This window comes from Callorhinus ursinus, unplaced genomic scaffold (assembly GCF_003265705.2).
Source record: "Callorhinus ursinus isolate GAN/ISIS: 27379988/994484 unplaced genomic scaffold, GSC_fseal_2.0 scaffold43, whole genome shotgun sequence".
Classification (NCBI taxonomy): Eukaryota; Metazoa; Chordata; class Mammalia; order Carnivora; family Otariidae; genus Callorhinus; species Callorhinus ursinus.
The window spans coordinates 5,363,188-5,377,385 of NW_027397105.1; the positions used below are offsets into that span (position 1 = coordinate 5,363,188).

Below are 14,198 nucleotides of genomic sequence, written 5' to 3' on the forward strand. Positions count from 1 at the left end.
ACCATCAGCAGCATCACTGTGATCATCACCAGAACTGAATCATGATATCATGATTCTTCACTGCTAAGTATTCCATCATGTATCTTCTAAATTCACGGATATTTTCTTACATAACCATGAAACAATTATGCGATGTAGGGAATTCATCTTTGTTACAATACAATACAATACAATACAATCAAATAGAGAGTGCAGGATTTATTTGAAGTAGAATGACAGCATTTGCTGATGGATTATATGGTGGATATGAAGAGAAGGTAGGAGTCAGTGATGACATCAAGATTTTGGACAGACAAAATTGTTGCTGAAAATGGCCAGGCCAGTGCAAAGACCTGGAATGAATTGCTGAGAGCAGTTCAGATTGCAAAAGAAGATTAGAAAGAGTCTGAGTGTTGGCAGATGAGCTGAGCTGGTGGCCTGTCCCGTTCTCCAGTGGATGTTGCCGCAACACTTCTAAGGGAAGTCAGAGAATCTGGGCTCTCTCCTCCTCTCTCACTGTCTCTCTGTCTCTTTCTGTTTCTCTCTGTCTCCATCTCTATCTCTCTCTTTCATGCACACACACCCTACATATACATATACACACATATACAGACTTCCTTCTCCCAGTGATCTGGACCTGAATTTAGCCATAGTTATATCTCACCATAACTAAGCAGAACCAGTAATGACCCATTAGACTGTAAGTGTCTTGAGGACAGGGACATGTCTGCTTTACTTACTGTATTCAGAGTGTACATCTTTTGGCACTCAGGTATTCAAAAACTATTTCTTGAATAAATGAATGACAGACTGAATGTTCTCATTTAATACATTAGGCAGGGTGCAGCGATCGTGAATATATGTGCTTGCAAGTGGCAGAATACCTAAAATAACAGTTGTTGACACAAAAGAGAAGTTTCTTTCTCTCTCTCGTATAAAAGAAGTCAGTCCAGGGATGGTATGGTGCTACAGTGTAAGGGAACTCCTTTTTATCTGTTTGCTTTGGTTTCTAAACATGCAGCTTCCATGTCATGGCCCAAAGTCGCTGCCCACGCACATGCCATCGTGCCTGCATTCCAGGAGGAAGAAAGGACCAAGATCATACCACATTTCTTTAAGGACACTTGCTTGAAGTTGCCATACCACTCCCACTTCCATCCTGTTAGCCAATGTAGTGACCGTGTGACCAGTTAAGATATGGGAGTTCTTTTACTAGAGAAAAATGGCTCTTGGGGGACATTTAGTGTCACAGTGTGGCCTGGCAAGGGACCGGGGCTGTGTGGTGCTTTCTACTACCAACCATCAGTATGGAAAGCCAGCAGATCTGGTGGATCACTGTCGCCACCATCTGTACTTCCCACTGTAAGGACAATTAGTTGTGTCCTTAAGGGGACTGTGCCCAGGAGGGTCAGGCCACTGGGACACCTCTGGAGAAACCTCTGAAAGCTCTGAAGGAGTCTCTGAAACAGAGACCACAGAACATTCCCCCATTTTGGGAAGCCTCTGGAGAGGTTGAAGAGTTCCCAACTCTGTCCCCAGCTGTGAGGTCCCTGGAATCAGAGGCTGTGTCCTATTCAGCTTTGGGTCCTCGCGCTCCCACTGCTGGGAGCTTGGGGCCTCTCTTGCGCCCTGTGCCCTAGCCCGTGCCTGCTGAATGAAGAGAAGGCAGTCGCAGATTATTCAGGAGTTTCACAAGATGCAACCAGGCCAGTTTTTCCGAAATAGAACGTTTGCGGAGGCTTTGCCAGAACTATTTAGAAAGTCTGTCAATGTGGACCTTGCCTGTGCCCAGCCACCCACCCTTGCCAGGAGGCAGGAACAGTCCCTTCTGGATGAAGACCCTCGGGTGGGTGGGGAAGACAGCCAGGCGTTGAGGAAGCCCACATCTGCCCCTCCCTGCTCCTTGATTCTGATCGGTATTCAAGCTTCATCATTCCCTTTGTGTGTGTTTAGCTTGGGGATTTATCACTGCGGCTTAGATCTGTGATGGAATAGATAAGCTTGCACTTTAATAAATGTGGCATTTCTTTCCCCTGAAGAATGAGATGAAAGGAAATGGGGTCTCAGAGGAGGCCAGCCAGGGTGGGCAGGTAGACCTGGGGCACCAAGAAGACAGGGCCAACCAAATGGCTTTGGGATGGGAACGCCAGAATGCAGTTTGGGGTCCTTTTTAAGGGAGGTGGTCGGCATCACTGCGCCAGAGGGATAGCCCTGTGTTTTCCATGGAAAGGAGCTAAAGCGCTGAAGTTTCAGGCTTGCTGTTGAATCCTCCCTCAGGTGAGCAGTTTGGGTCCCTGACTCCTCCTCCTGGGGCACCTGGGAAGACCCTTCCTGCAGTCCTTCGGAAACGACGTGGCGTGAGCTCAGAGGCTGGGGGACGCTGGGAGGCCTCTGCTCTTTCCTCCGTGAGAATATTAATACCTACTTGTAGGAATCCTCGTGGAGATAGGACACAATAAATATAAAGTGGCTGGCAGAATCCCCCGCACATGGTTGATGAGTAAAAAATGACAACATTGGTATTGTTAGCATGGAGTTCGGATCAGTGTTGTGTAATAAACAGACTTTTCTTTCCATGGCTTCAGAATGGGGAGCTCTGTGGTTTCCTTTGGTCGGATCAGTGTTGTGTAATAAACAGACTTTTCTTTCCATGGCTTCAGAATGGGGAGCTCTGTGGTTTCCTTTGGTCCACGTGAACCCACTTTCCTAAGAGGCAATTGGAAAGGAATCCTATGGAGTCGATCATAGGATCATCCTTACGGTCACCTGCAGATGACAGGCGTGAAGTGCAGAAAGGCTGGCTGACTTGCTCAAGGCCGGTGCCAGGAGTGGTTATAGGAGCTTGTAGAGACACAGGCTCCCTCAGCCCTCCCGGTTGATCAGGGTTTCCAGTCTCTTTACAATTTTTCATTCACAGTCATAATGTCGCAGAGACTGAGAGCAGAGAGAGAGGGAGGGAGACAAGACCGGGGCAATGACCTGTATTTTCAGTTTTCATTAGCAAGCTCGCATTTCATTAACCTGGCTTCTTAGATTTTCCTACAAGAAAAGCTCCCGGTGACTTTCAGAGCCATAAAGTTTAGCTGAGGCTGGCCAGCAACCTCCGGCCTGTGGGCTTGCGTGAGTCAGAAGGACCAGGTGGGCATTCTGAGCCTCATCGTTCTCTGAGAAGGGGCGAGATGTTTCCCGCTACAAACCGTCTTCAGGAGGAGCCACTGGAGAAACAAGCCTCCATAGTGTTTCTGTTTCTGTTCTTGCCACATAAAGGTTCGCTTAAGCACCTTGCAGGTCTTTTTTTGGAAATTTCCCCTGAGATGTATGATTGCTGTGATTGAAATTTACTCCAAGTAGATTGAGATTCATTAATCCCTTTATTCATCCGTTACTGATTGAGAACTGATCCTGTTCTGTGATGGGATGCCATGCGCGTGGAGGGCTTACAGTCTGAGTAAATAAGATGTGTGCCCAGGCAGGCTTACGGAGCAGTAGAAGAGTTAAAAATCTGCACAGAATTATGATTCAAGAAATGTTCACTTATCATCCGTAGGAACAAGGCCTGTGTAGAGACAGGTTGAAGTACAACATATGAGCCAGATTGAACTGAGAGGTACACATAAGTTGTGTGGGGGCATTCCTGTCAGTAGGAGCATACTGCAAGTTTATTCATTCTCTGAGGGTTGGCTGAATGCCTGCTGCATACCAGGCACTGTGCCAAAGACTGAAATGATCTAAGGAAGCAGCATGGCAGGTGGGAGATATTGAATATGACCTAGAACGCTAGGTAAGGCTTGGATGGTAAGAAAGCTGGGGAGAGATTGGCTAGTGTAGGAATGGGGTGGATGAAAGAACGCCATCAGGATAAAAAGTGGTTTTCAGAGGACAGAGAATAGACCTTTTCTGAAGTAGCATGCTAATGGTGGGATGGGGCAAATGGTAGGAGAACAGGTTAGAGGAGAGGGTTGGAAACAGAACGTGAGGTCTTTTTTTTTTTTAATTTTTTATTGTTATGTTAATCACCATACATCACATCATTAGTTTTGGATGGAGTGTTCCATGATTCATTGTTTGTGCATAACACCCGGTGCTCCACGCAGAACGTGCCCTCCTTAATACCCACCACCAGGCTGACCCATCCCCCCACCCCCCTCCCCTCTAGAACCCTCAGTGTGTTTTTCAGAGTCCATCGTCTCTCATGAGAACGTGAGGTCTTGAATGCTAGGATTTGTTCAAGGGGAATGTCTGAAGGGAACACCATAAAGATAGTGGTGTTTACCTTCACATTTATACTCATATGCTAAAACAGCTGACTGTTGAAATTTTTGACTTCTTGTGGCTAGCATATAAAAATATGATTCATTTTGTATAATAACCTTGTATCCTACAAACTTGCAAATTCCCCTGTTAGTTTTAGTAGCTTTTTCATAGGCTTTTTAGGATTTTCTGCATAAACATTAATGTCATCTGTAATATCGTTTTACTTCCTTTCACATTGTATGCATTTCATTTCTTTTTCTTGCCTTATTGCACTGGCTAGGGTCTCCTGTATAATACTGAATGAAAGTGGGGAAATATTGTTCCTGATCTTAAGGAGAAAGCATTCAGTCTTTCACATTGTAACGTGTGCTATAGTTTTTGGAGATGCCCTTTATCAGGTTGAGAAAGTTTCCTTTTATTGCTAATTCGTGGAGAGAGGTTTTTTTTTTTTTAAGATTTTATTTATTTATTTGAGAGAGAAAGAGCAAGCACAAGCAGGGGGAGCTGCAGACAGAGGGAAAGGGAGAAGCAGACACCCCATTGAGCAGGGAACCTGATGCAGGGCTCGATCCCAGGGTCCTGGGATCATGACCTGAGCCAAAGCCAGATGCTTAACCGATTGAGCCACCCAGGCATCCCATTGTGGAGAGTTTGTATCAGGGATGGATCTTGGATCCTGTCTACTTTTCTGTCTTTTTCTGTGTCTGTTGATCATATGGCTTTCCTTTTAGTCTGTTAATATGGTAAGTTACATTGATTGGTTTTCAAATGTTACATTAACCTTACATCCCTGGAATAAACCTTTCTTGGTCATGATTTCATAATCATTTTATAGATTATTGGATTTGGTTTGCAAAAATTTTGTAAAGAATTTTTGTATCTGTGTTCATGAAGGATATTAGTCTGTAGTTCTGTTTTCTTATCATTTTGGTTTCAATGGTATCAGTGCAGTTATGACCTCATAGAATGTATTGGGAAGTTTTCCCTCCACTTCAGGTTTGTGGAAGAATTTTTGTAGGATTCACTCAGATGAGGCCATCTGAGTTCGAGTTTTGTTTATTTTTATAGGAAGATTTTTAAACTAAATGCTCAATTTCTTTAATGGATGGAGAGCTCCTCAGATTATTTCTTTTTTGAAACAACCAAGTGTCACTAAAAAACACTAAAACTTTGCTAAAGTTTCTGGTTCCAGGACAGCTAGCTGTCTTGACATGGTGTTACATGTGAAGAAGCAACAAATACCCAAATATAATTAAAAAACAATACAAATCTTTACTTGGTCTTTTGGAAGAAAAAAAGAAAACAGTGGGATCTATGAAACATTTGTGGTATGTAACAAATTTTTAAATTTTTAATTTTAAACTTCTAAAATTTTTAAAAATTAGAAGAAATTTAAAAATTACTGTTAAAGCAATTAAAAAATTTTTCAAAAACTTTTCCTCATCTTCCTTCCTCTCAGTGCCTTATGTATCCACAGATGCTCCTTCTTCACGCACTTTCTTTTCTCACAAAACTCCCCCAAACTCAGCCCACTGGCCTCTGCAGATCTCCCCACTGTTTTATTATGTAAATAAGCTTACTCTTCTAGCTCTTTAAAATTCTGTTCACCTGTTACCCAGATTTCAGACATCAGGGTACAGTTCTAGATATGAGAACCCGGAAGGTTGAAGGGACGGGGCTAGAGGGCAAATCATTTGGACTAAACACGTTTTCGTTTATTTGCTGTCACACCATGTATCTGCCATTGTGATCTGGAGACGTACATGATTGGGCATCTCCCCACCGCCCCAACCCAAGGGGCGCCCGTGAAGCAGCAGGTGCAAGAAGATGCCTCCTCACTCAGACCCTGAGTTTGTAAACTGGAATTCAGATGGATGCACTCACTCTGATTTCCCCCAAAAGCCACATTCCACATTCCGGTTTGTAGAGTGCAGAGTTGAACAGAGGTTTGCATTAAGCAACAATCCTGCTGTTTGTAAGTGATTGGCTCCAGGACAGTTTAATTGACCAAACAGAGTGCCCAAATCATTGAACTTGGAGCAGAACATCTGGGTTATTTTTTTCCCCAAACTTCAGGGTTACTGAACTCTGTAGAGTGTCCCTACAAAAGTATTAACTGTTACTGTCCTTTTAGACAATATATGTAATAAAACTCATTGCATATATATATATGGATATATATATATGCATATATATATATGCAACATATATTGCTCTACAAAAACAAATATATCTGAATGTCAATCAGTTTATCATCACATCGGTCTACTGAGGAAGAACAATTATTTTCATTTCATAGGTGATTCTCCATGAAGATTCAGAAGGTTTAACTAATGTGTCCATCATCACACAGCCTGTAGGCATTAAAACCCAAACTTGAACTCAAGTCTTCTGGTCAGACTTCTCTATCCTCTCCCTGTTTATAGTTCAGCCACTTGTTTGCTACCAAATTGAAATGAAGTAGATCAGACCTTATGCTGAATAGACCCATGCACGTGCTTATTTTTCTGTTCTTTTGAAGAGAGAGTTAAGGAAAATAAGCTGGTTACATTAAAATGGCACCAGCAGATACCGTACAAGGCATAGAACCCCAGTGCCATGCTCTGGGAACTCAGGAAATGTTTGGTCGAATGCAGAGATGCCGTATGATATTGCAGATGCTAAACACCCAGGTTCTGTTGGAACAGAGAAAGAACATATAATGGAAATAAGGTGCAGTTTTGAATTTCAAGAACATAAAACTTTAGTGGCCAATAAGGAAATTCCAATTTTGTCCTGTGCTGTGGGGGAGCTTCTCTCCTATTTCTGCTAGTATTAGGGAGGCACGGTGGAAGTGATCTGTATAGGGGTGGGAGGGATGGGTGGCTGGGTGATAGACATTGGGGAGGGTATGTGCTACGGTGAGTGCTGTGAATTGTGCAAGACTGTTGAATCACAGATCTGTACTTCTGAAACAAATAATGCAATATATGTGAAGAAAAAAAAAGAAGAAGATAGCAGGAGGGGAAGAATGAAGGGGAGTAAGTCGGAGGGGGAGACGAACCATGAGAGACGATGGACTCTGAAAAACAAACTGAGGGTTCTAGAGGGGAGGGGGGTGGGGGGATGGGTTAGCCTGGCGATGGGTACTAAGGAGGGCACGTTCTGCGTGGAGCACTGGGTGTTATGCACAAACAGTGAATCATGGAACACTACATCAAAAACTAATGATGTAATGTATGGTGATTAACATAACAATAAAAAATTAAAAAAAAAACCTCCCATGAAGAAAAGTCAAAACCCAGATGGGTTCTGGTGAACTCTTTGAACCATGCAAAGGAGAAACAACACCAGTCTTACACAAATGTCTTTCAAAAATGTTGCATGAGGCCAATATAATCACTTACGGAAACCTCATTAATAAAGACATTACAAATCTGGGGGGGGATCGGGAGGGGGGGACGAACCATGAGAGACTATGGTCTCTGGAAAACAAACTGAGGGTTCTAGAGGGGAGGGGGAGGAGGGATGGGTTAGCCTGGTGGTGGGTATTAAAGAGGGCACGTTCAGCGTGGAGCACTGGGTGTTATGCACAAACAATGAATCATGGAACACTACATCAAAAACTAATGATGTAATGTATGGTGATTAACATAACAAAAAACCCCTCGAACTCCCATATCACCACGTCAAAACTCACCCCACCTTACCTAGCAGAGAGTGGGAGAAGTCATTCATGTCATTTGGGATTATGCTCCACTTCAAATAACAGAAAATTGACCAAATGAGGCTGAAACAAATACAAGCTGATTTTCCTACCTAGCCAGGAGTCCAAAGCGAGATCATTCCTGGAGTTGGTTCAGCCGCCCAGCACTGCCTTCAGAGAAACGGACTTTTCCCACCTTCTGTCTTCACCTTTCTTACTGCCTCATGTTTGCAAGACAGCTGCCTCAGCTCCAGGCTTTACATCTACATTCCAGGCACCAGGGATGGGGAAAGGTAGAGCCTGCAACCTTTGTTTAGCTGGACATGTTGCTGCCCTAAAGAATGTGTGTTTTGTTAGCAAGGAAGGAGAGGGACAGGGTGACTATTGGGTGGATAGCTCACAGTGTCTATCTTTTGGGTATACTTTCTTCCATTTTCTTATGGGCTCAAAAGGGACTTCCTCATTGAGGAGAGGCTTCTGGTTATGTGCTCACTTTAAACAAATCTCTCTATCATAAACGAATTTGGATGCCCCCTGGAGTACATTCTGTTTTTAATGACTCCGCTCATGCCATATTCTACTTTCTCAACACTTGACATTTTCACTGACATGGTCCCATATAAACTCAACCACAGGTCGGAGATACAAATATTATCGTCTCCATCATTCGAGGGAAGAAACTGAGAGCAAAGAACGTTAGAGATGTGTTCAACCCAGGTCCTCCTTGTCCAGGGTTCCATGCTGCTCTTCCTCTGTTATTTCTAACTAGAGTGAAGGTGGCTGAGGAGGTGCTACCTTAGGATTAACTTGTGGCCTGCCAGTGAGCTCAGGATATCCCAAACATGCTGCCATTTTGCAATCACGGGGCATTTTGCTCACATGAAATCAACAAGGAAAAAAAGCCCTGAGAAATACTTACTGAGTTTCCAGTTTCATCCACGCGCATGCTCACATGCACACGTGCATCTTAGACATAAATCTTCGCAGATAAGGCTCCGCACGTCTTGGGGCGTCTGCTGGTTCCAGTGTGATCGGAGGCACTTCAGAGGCGTTGTTAGAAGTCTGCGCTTTGGAATGGGTTTGCACATCCCGTTTGGCGTGTCAGACAGATGGAGACAGCGTCACACATCCCACCGCCCCTCTAAGCCCCCTTGCAGTTGGGAAAGCATGTGTCTGGGAAGGGAGAAAGGGGGCTCATTTCTTTGTGAGAAATAATGATGTTGACCCCTTTTTAAAAAGTGAATCTTTTTTAAAAAAGAACGCTGGGGGTATGCGTTCAGTTTGTACAACGTTTCTTTTGCAGAACACGTGCAGCTCATGTGTCTGCCCTGATGGCAACAGGTCTGGGCTTATTCTAAGAAACAGCTGTGGCCAATGTGAGCATTAGGGTGGCTGGGAAGTGGCTGTTTGGCACTCTGTAGAAGCTGGTGGCTGCAGTGACAACAGTCGGAATGAGAGGGAGGGTGGTATGTATCGCCTTGTCCAGGGAGGCGAGACCCCATGGAGGAATGCAGCCCTGAGCTTGAGCTGCGCCCCTCACCGCCTCTGCAGGAACCAGTGTGCCTCAAGCAAGGGAGGCCCAGTTCTCTGGTGGTCAGCTCCCACCATACCTGCCCCCCCAACCTGCCCACCCCACACCTCACCAGACGAGTCCTTGGTACTGACCAGGGTACAAGGGCACCTGTGTGCATCCCTCTCCACTGAGGATTCAGTAACAGGTGGAAAGGGCACACGCCCCTGCATCCTGAATGTCCACAATTCTGTGCCTTTGCTGTTGCTGTTCTCTGTGCTAGGAATTCCCTTCTCCCCCTTGACCACCTATAGAATCCTTATCATCTCGTACGATTTACAGGAATTGCCACTTCCTCCAGGAAGCCCTCTAGGATACATCTCCTCCCTTCATCGACATTAGAATTACCGCCTCCTGTCTCTTGTGTAGCTTTTGGCTTGTACCTTTAGTTGGCATTCCCAATATCCTGCCTTTTGTCACAGTTCTGTGTCTGGATGTCGCTGGAACGTACCCAAGGAAAAGCGTGGCTATCACTGGGAAAGAGACATTGCATGGAAATTGGGGGTAATGTGCGTTTCCTTGCAAAGGAACCAGAACCCAGTGCAGGGACAGGGTCTTTCATTAGGTGAAATGCCTATTTGAACCCCATAAGACCCCAGGACATGTTGTCCAGAATATCATAATTCGTTGACTTATTTAAATGACATGAATTGGAAATCTCTCAGATGCAGAATACTGCAACCGAGCCTTGGAAGAAAGAAATTCTTTCAGGAGAAAGAATTTCCTAGTGTTTATTAGAATGATGGAAAAAAAGAGGTGCTAGCCCAAATGCCTGATGCAAGTATTTTGGCATGAGTTTATTGATGTGAGGAAGGAAGCGTCTCATCCAGCAGACATAAACTATTCCGTGCTCTCGATGGATATGGCTTACTATTGAAATTTCCCTCCTCTGCAATTTTAGTAATTTTTTATCACTCAAGTAAAACATTTTTCATCTATAGAGAAATGTCAGAGTTCAGCGAATTAATGAGAAAATAAACTCCTCATAATCGGACTCAGATTCATTGGTTTGTGGCCAGAGAAGATAATACTCTAGTTAATACTCTGGTTTTCCACCATTGCTAATAATGCTGCAGTGAGTAACTTTGACGAAGCTGGGGGCAGACCTGGGTAACGATTTTCCCAGGATAAATTGCTGAAGGCAACAATGCCGATTCTAAGGTTGTGTAGGTTTTTTTTAGTTTATTTTTTTAGATTTATTTATTTATTTTGAGAGAGAGAGAGCGCGAGCAGGGGGAGGGGCAGAGGGAGAGAGAGAGAATCTCAAGCAGACGGAGCTAGGCGAGGAGCCTGACGCAGGGCTCGATCTCATGGCCCTGAGATCACGCACGACCTGAGCTGAAACCAAGAGTTGGGTGCTCAACTGACTGAGCCACCCCAGGAGCCCTGGTTGCGTAGGTTTTTAGGACTTTTATTCTAAAATGTTAAATTTCCTTCCACTTGGTTATACTCATTTACACAATCCATGAGCAATCCAGGAGACTGTCTAATTATCCTTGCAGTTTTATTTTTATTCTTCTGTATAAATGTTAGAATTATTTTGTCAAAATAAAAATACAGTGGAGCTAGTTTTTATTTTTGACTGCATTTTTATATAATAGATTATTTTTAGATGAATTTGTATTATAATACTGAGAATTCCTGTCCAAGAATGAGCATTTGATGTCCTCCAGTAAATACATTAAGTTTTACTCATGCGAGTTCCCCACACTTCCTTTAAAATACCATGTATTTTAAAATAAAATAAGATAAAATAAAATACCATGTATTTTATATAATTTTTCATAATTGTGAATAGGAGTGCTTTTTTCTTCTCTCTCTTTATCCTGCCCAGACTAATTACTGCTGGTATAAAAGATTAATTTTTGTCCATTTATTCTGTAATTGCCAACCTTACTGAAAATTCTTATTAGTTTCAGAGTTTGTTGTTGTTTTTTTTTCCAATTGATCTTTTGGATTGCCTAGAGCTGTAATCGCATGATCTGGTAATAATGATAATTTTGATTCTTTCTTTGAAATATTCCCTTTTTTAAAGGATTTATTTTATTTCTTTGAGAGAGAGAGAGAGAGTGGGCACGAGGGGGTTGGCAGAGGGAGCGGGAGAGAATTTTAAGCAGACTCCCCGCTGAGCACAGAGCCTGGCACGGGGCTCCATCTTAGGACCCTGAGATCATGACCTGAGCTGAAATCAAGAGTCCAATGCTCAACTGACTGAGCCACCCAGGTGCCCCTCTTTGAAATATTCTTACTGGGGAGCCTGGGTGGTGCAGTGGGATAGGCGTCTGACTCTTGGTTTTGGCTCAGCATGATCTCAGGGTGGTGAGATCGAGCCCCGGGTGTGGGGCTCTGTGCTCAGCACAGAGTAGGCTTGAGGATTTCTCTCCTTCCCCCTTTGCCCCTTCCTATTCATGCTTTCCCTCTCCCTGAAATAAATAAATCCTTTATTTCTAGTTCTCGTTTAACTCCACTGGCAACCTCTCCAAATACGGCTAAATGATGATGAGGTAGTTGGCATCCTCGCTTCACTTCTAACTTGAGTGGAAATGGCCATGTTCACAGTCATTTTTGCCTGACAGTGACTACCGGTCTGTAATTGCTCTCAGCTGAGGAGTTAAAGAATCTTGTAAAACATTTAACACAGAATGTTTCTCTCTCTCTCTTTTTTTTAAGATCTTGTTTGTTTTTTTTTTTAAAGTAATCTCTACACCTGAAGTGGGGCTCAAACTCACAACCTCGAGATCAAGAGTTGTATGTTCTATGACTGAGCCACCCCAGTGCCCCTAACGCAGAACCTTTCAAATAGTAGACATTTGACAGACTTTTTGTTATTAGACATTTTTATCATTTAAAGAGGTATATTTTAATTTCCTTTTATTAAGATTTCTTTTAAAATTAAGAATGGATATTGAATTTTATCTACTGCCTTTTTGGGCATTTATTTAATTCCGTACTTATATTTTTCCCTAATTTGTTAATATGATGTATTAATTTTGACAAATCCTTCATTCTTTGAATATAAAACCAATTCGGTCAAATGTGCGTTATCCACTTAAAATAATGCTGGATTCTGTTTTCCAACATTTTTTTTTTTTGGAGTATGTGCATCGAATTTCAGGAGTTAAACTGTCTTCTCCCATTTTTCAGAGGTATCTTTTTAAGATTTGAGATCAAGTTTATGCTTGCTTTGCAAAAGAAATTGGAAGTTTTTCTTTTTTAAAAAAATTTATTTTTAGAGAGAGAGAAAGAGAGTGTGTGCATGTGCAGAAGGAGAGAGAGAGAGAGAGAGAGGGAGAGAGAGAGTCTCAAGCAGACTCTGCTGAGTATGCAGCCTGACACGGGGCTCGATCTCACGACCCTGAGATCATGACCTGAGCCAAAGTAAAGAGCCGGACCCTTAACCGACTGAGCCACCCAGGCGTGCCTGAAAGTTTTTCTTTCTATCCTGCCTCTTCTCCTCCACCCCTGACCTATATAATCTGTGCTGGGAAACTTTGAAGGGGTATACCTGTGAAGTTGCCCTGGGCAGGAAACTTAAAATATATTAAAAAATATATATTTTTATATAATATATAATAATACATATTATATAAAATATATTTAAATACCAATTTTAATATAAATATGAAATACATAAATATCAATGTATAAAATATATATTTATGTATGACATATAAAATATAAATATATAAAAATATATTTTTAAATATATATTTTTTAAACAATATTTCCTGTTTCTTCCGTGATTATTGCAAGTCTCAGGGTTTCCATTTGTTCTTGAATTCATATCGGCGATTCATACTTTCAAAGAAAATCATTCTGATTTTGTTGAGTTCATTGGCGGAGAGCTGCAAGCAGCCTCTTATTATTTAAAAATAGCTCTTCTGGATCAGCAATTATATACCTTTTTTCTTTTATATCACTGGGTGTTTGTGCTCTCTTGCTTCTGACTGGGGTTGCCAGAGATTTAATTAGTTGTTTCAGAGATTCTGTTGGTGTGCATGTTGGAGTTGGTCTCCAGATTCTTTAAGTGTTATTGTTGCCTCTTTAATATAAGAGACCTCGAAGGTGTAAGTTCTTCTCTAAGGGTAGCTACAACTGCAACTCTGTCTGTATTTTCATAGGTAATGTTTTCATTACTGGTATGTTCTAAATATCTGCAGCTACTGATTTCAATGACACTTTTACCCAAAGAGGACTTCTCCCCGAAAAGTAATCTTCAAGACTTTGAAGGTGAAGACTTTGCTAAAGAACTTTGTTTCTTACATTTCAATTGGGTTGCCTTTGGGTGTGTTTATATTTTGTTACCAACATCTAATTTTGTTGCATTTCAGATAGGGTGACCAATATTGTCTCCAAATTTGGAAATTTTCAAGTTTTTTTTTTTTTTTTTTGGTATCTAGGAGGCGTATAATAGGATCGATTTTTGTTAACTGTTATGTGGGCATTTAAAGGAGTATCTGTTTATCATACTTAATGAATGTATAATAATGAAAAAGCCTATTAGTCATGTTATTCAGATCTTTTCTGTCCTTGTTCATTTTTTGTTCACGTGATCAGAGTTGATAGGGATATGTTCATTTCTTCTGCAACTGTTCCTTTCTTCTTGCATCATGCACATAGGAAATAGCTGGTTTTATGGGTCAAGGCAACTAAATATTGGCGATTTCCCATGGTTTATGATATCTAAAAAAATCTATGTATATTTTTAAC

General features: G+C 42.1%; 1 protein-coding gene across 1 annotated transcript in view; it reads left to right on the plus strand.

The window, feature by feature from the left end:
- Positions 1-14,198, plus strand: part of SHISA6 (shisa family member 6) — a 300,756-nt gene that overhangs the window by 47,508 nt on the left and 239,050 nt on the right. The window lies entirely within an intron of this gene.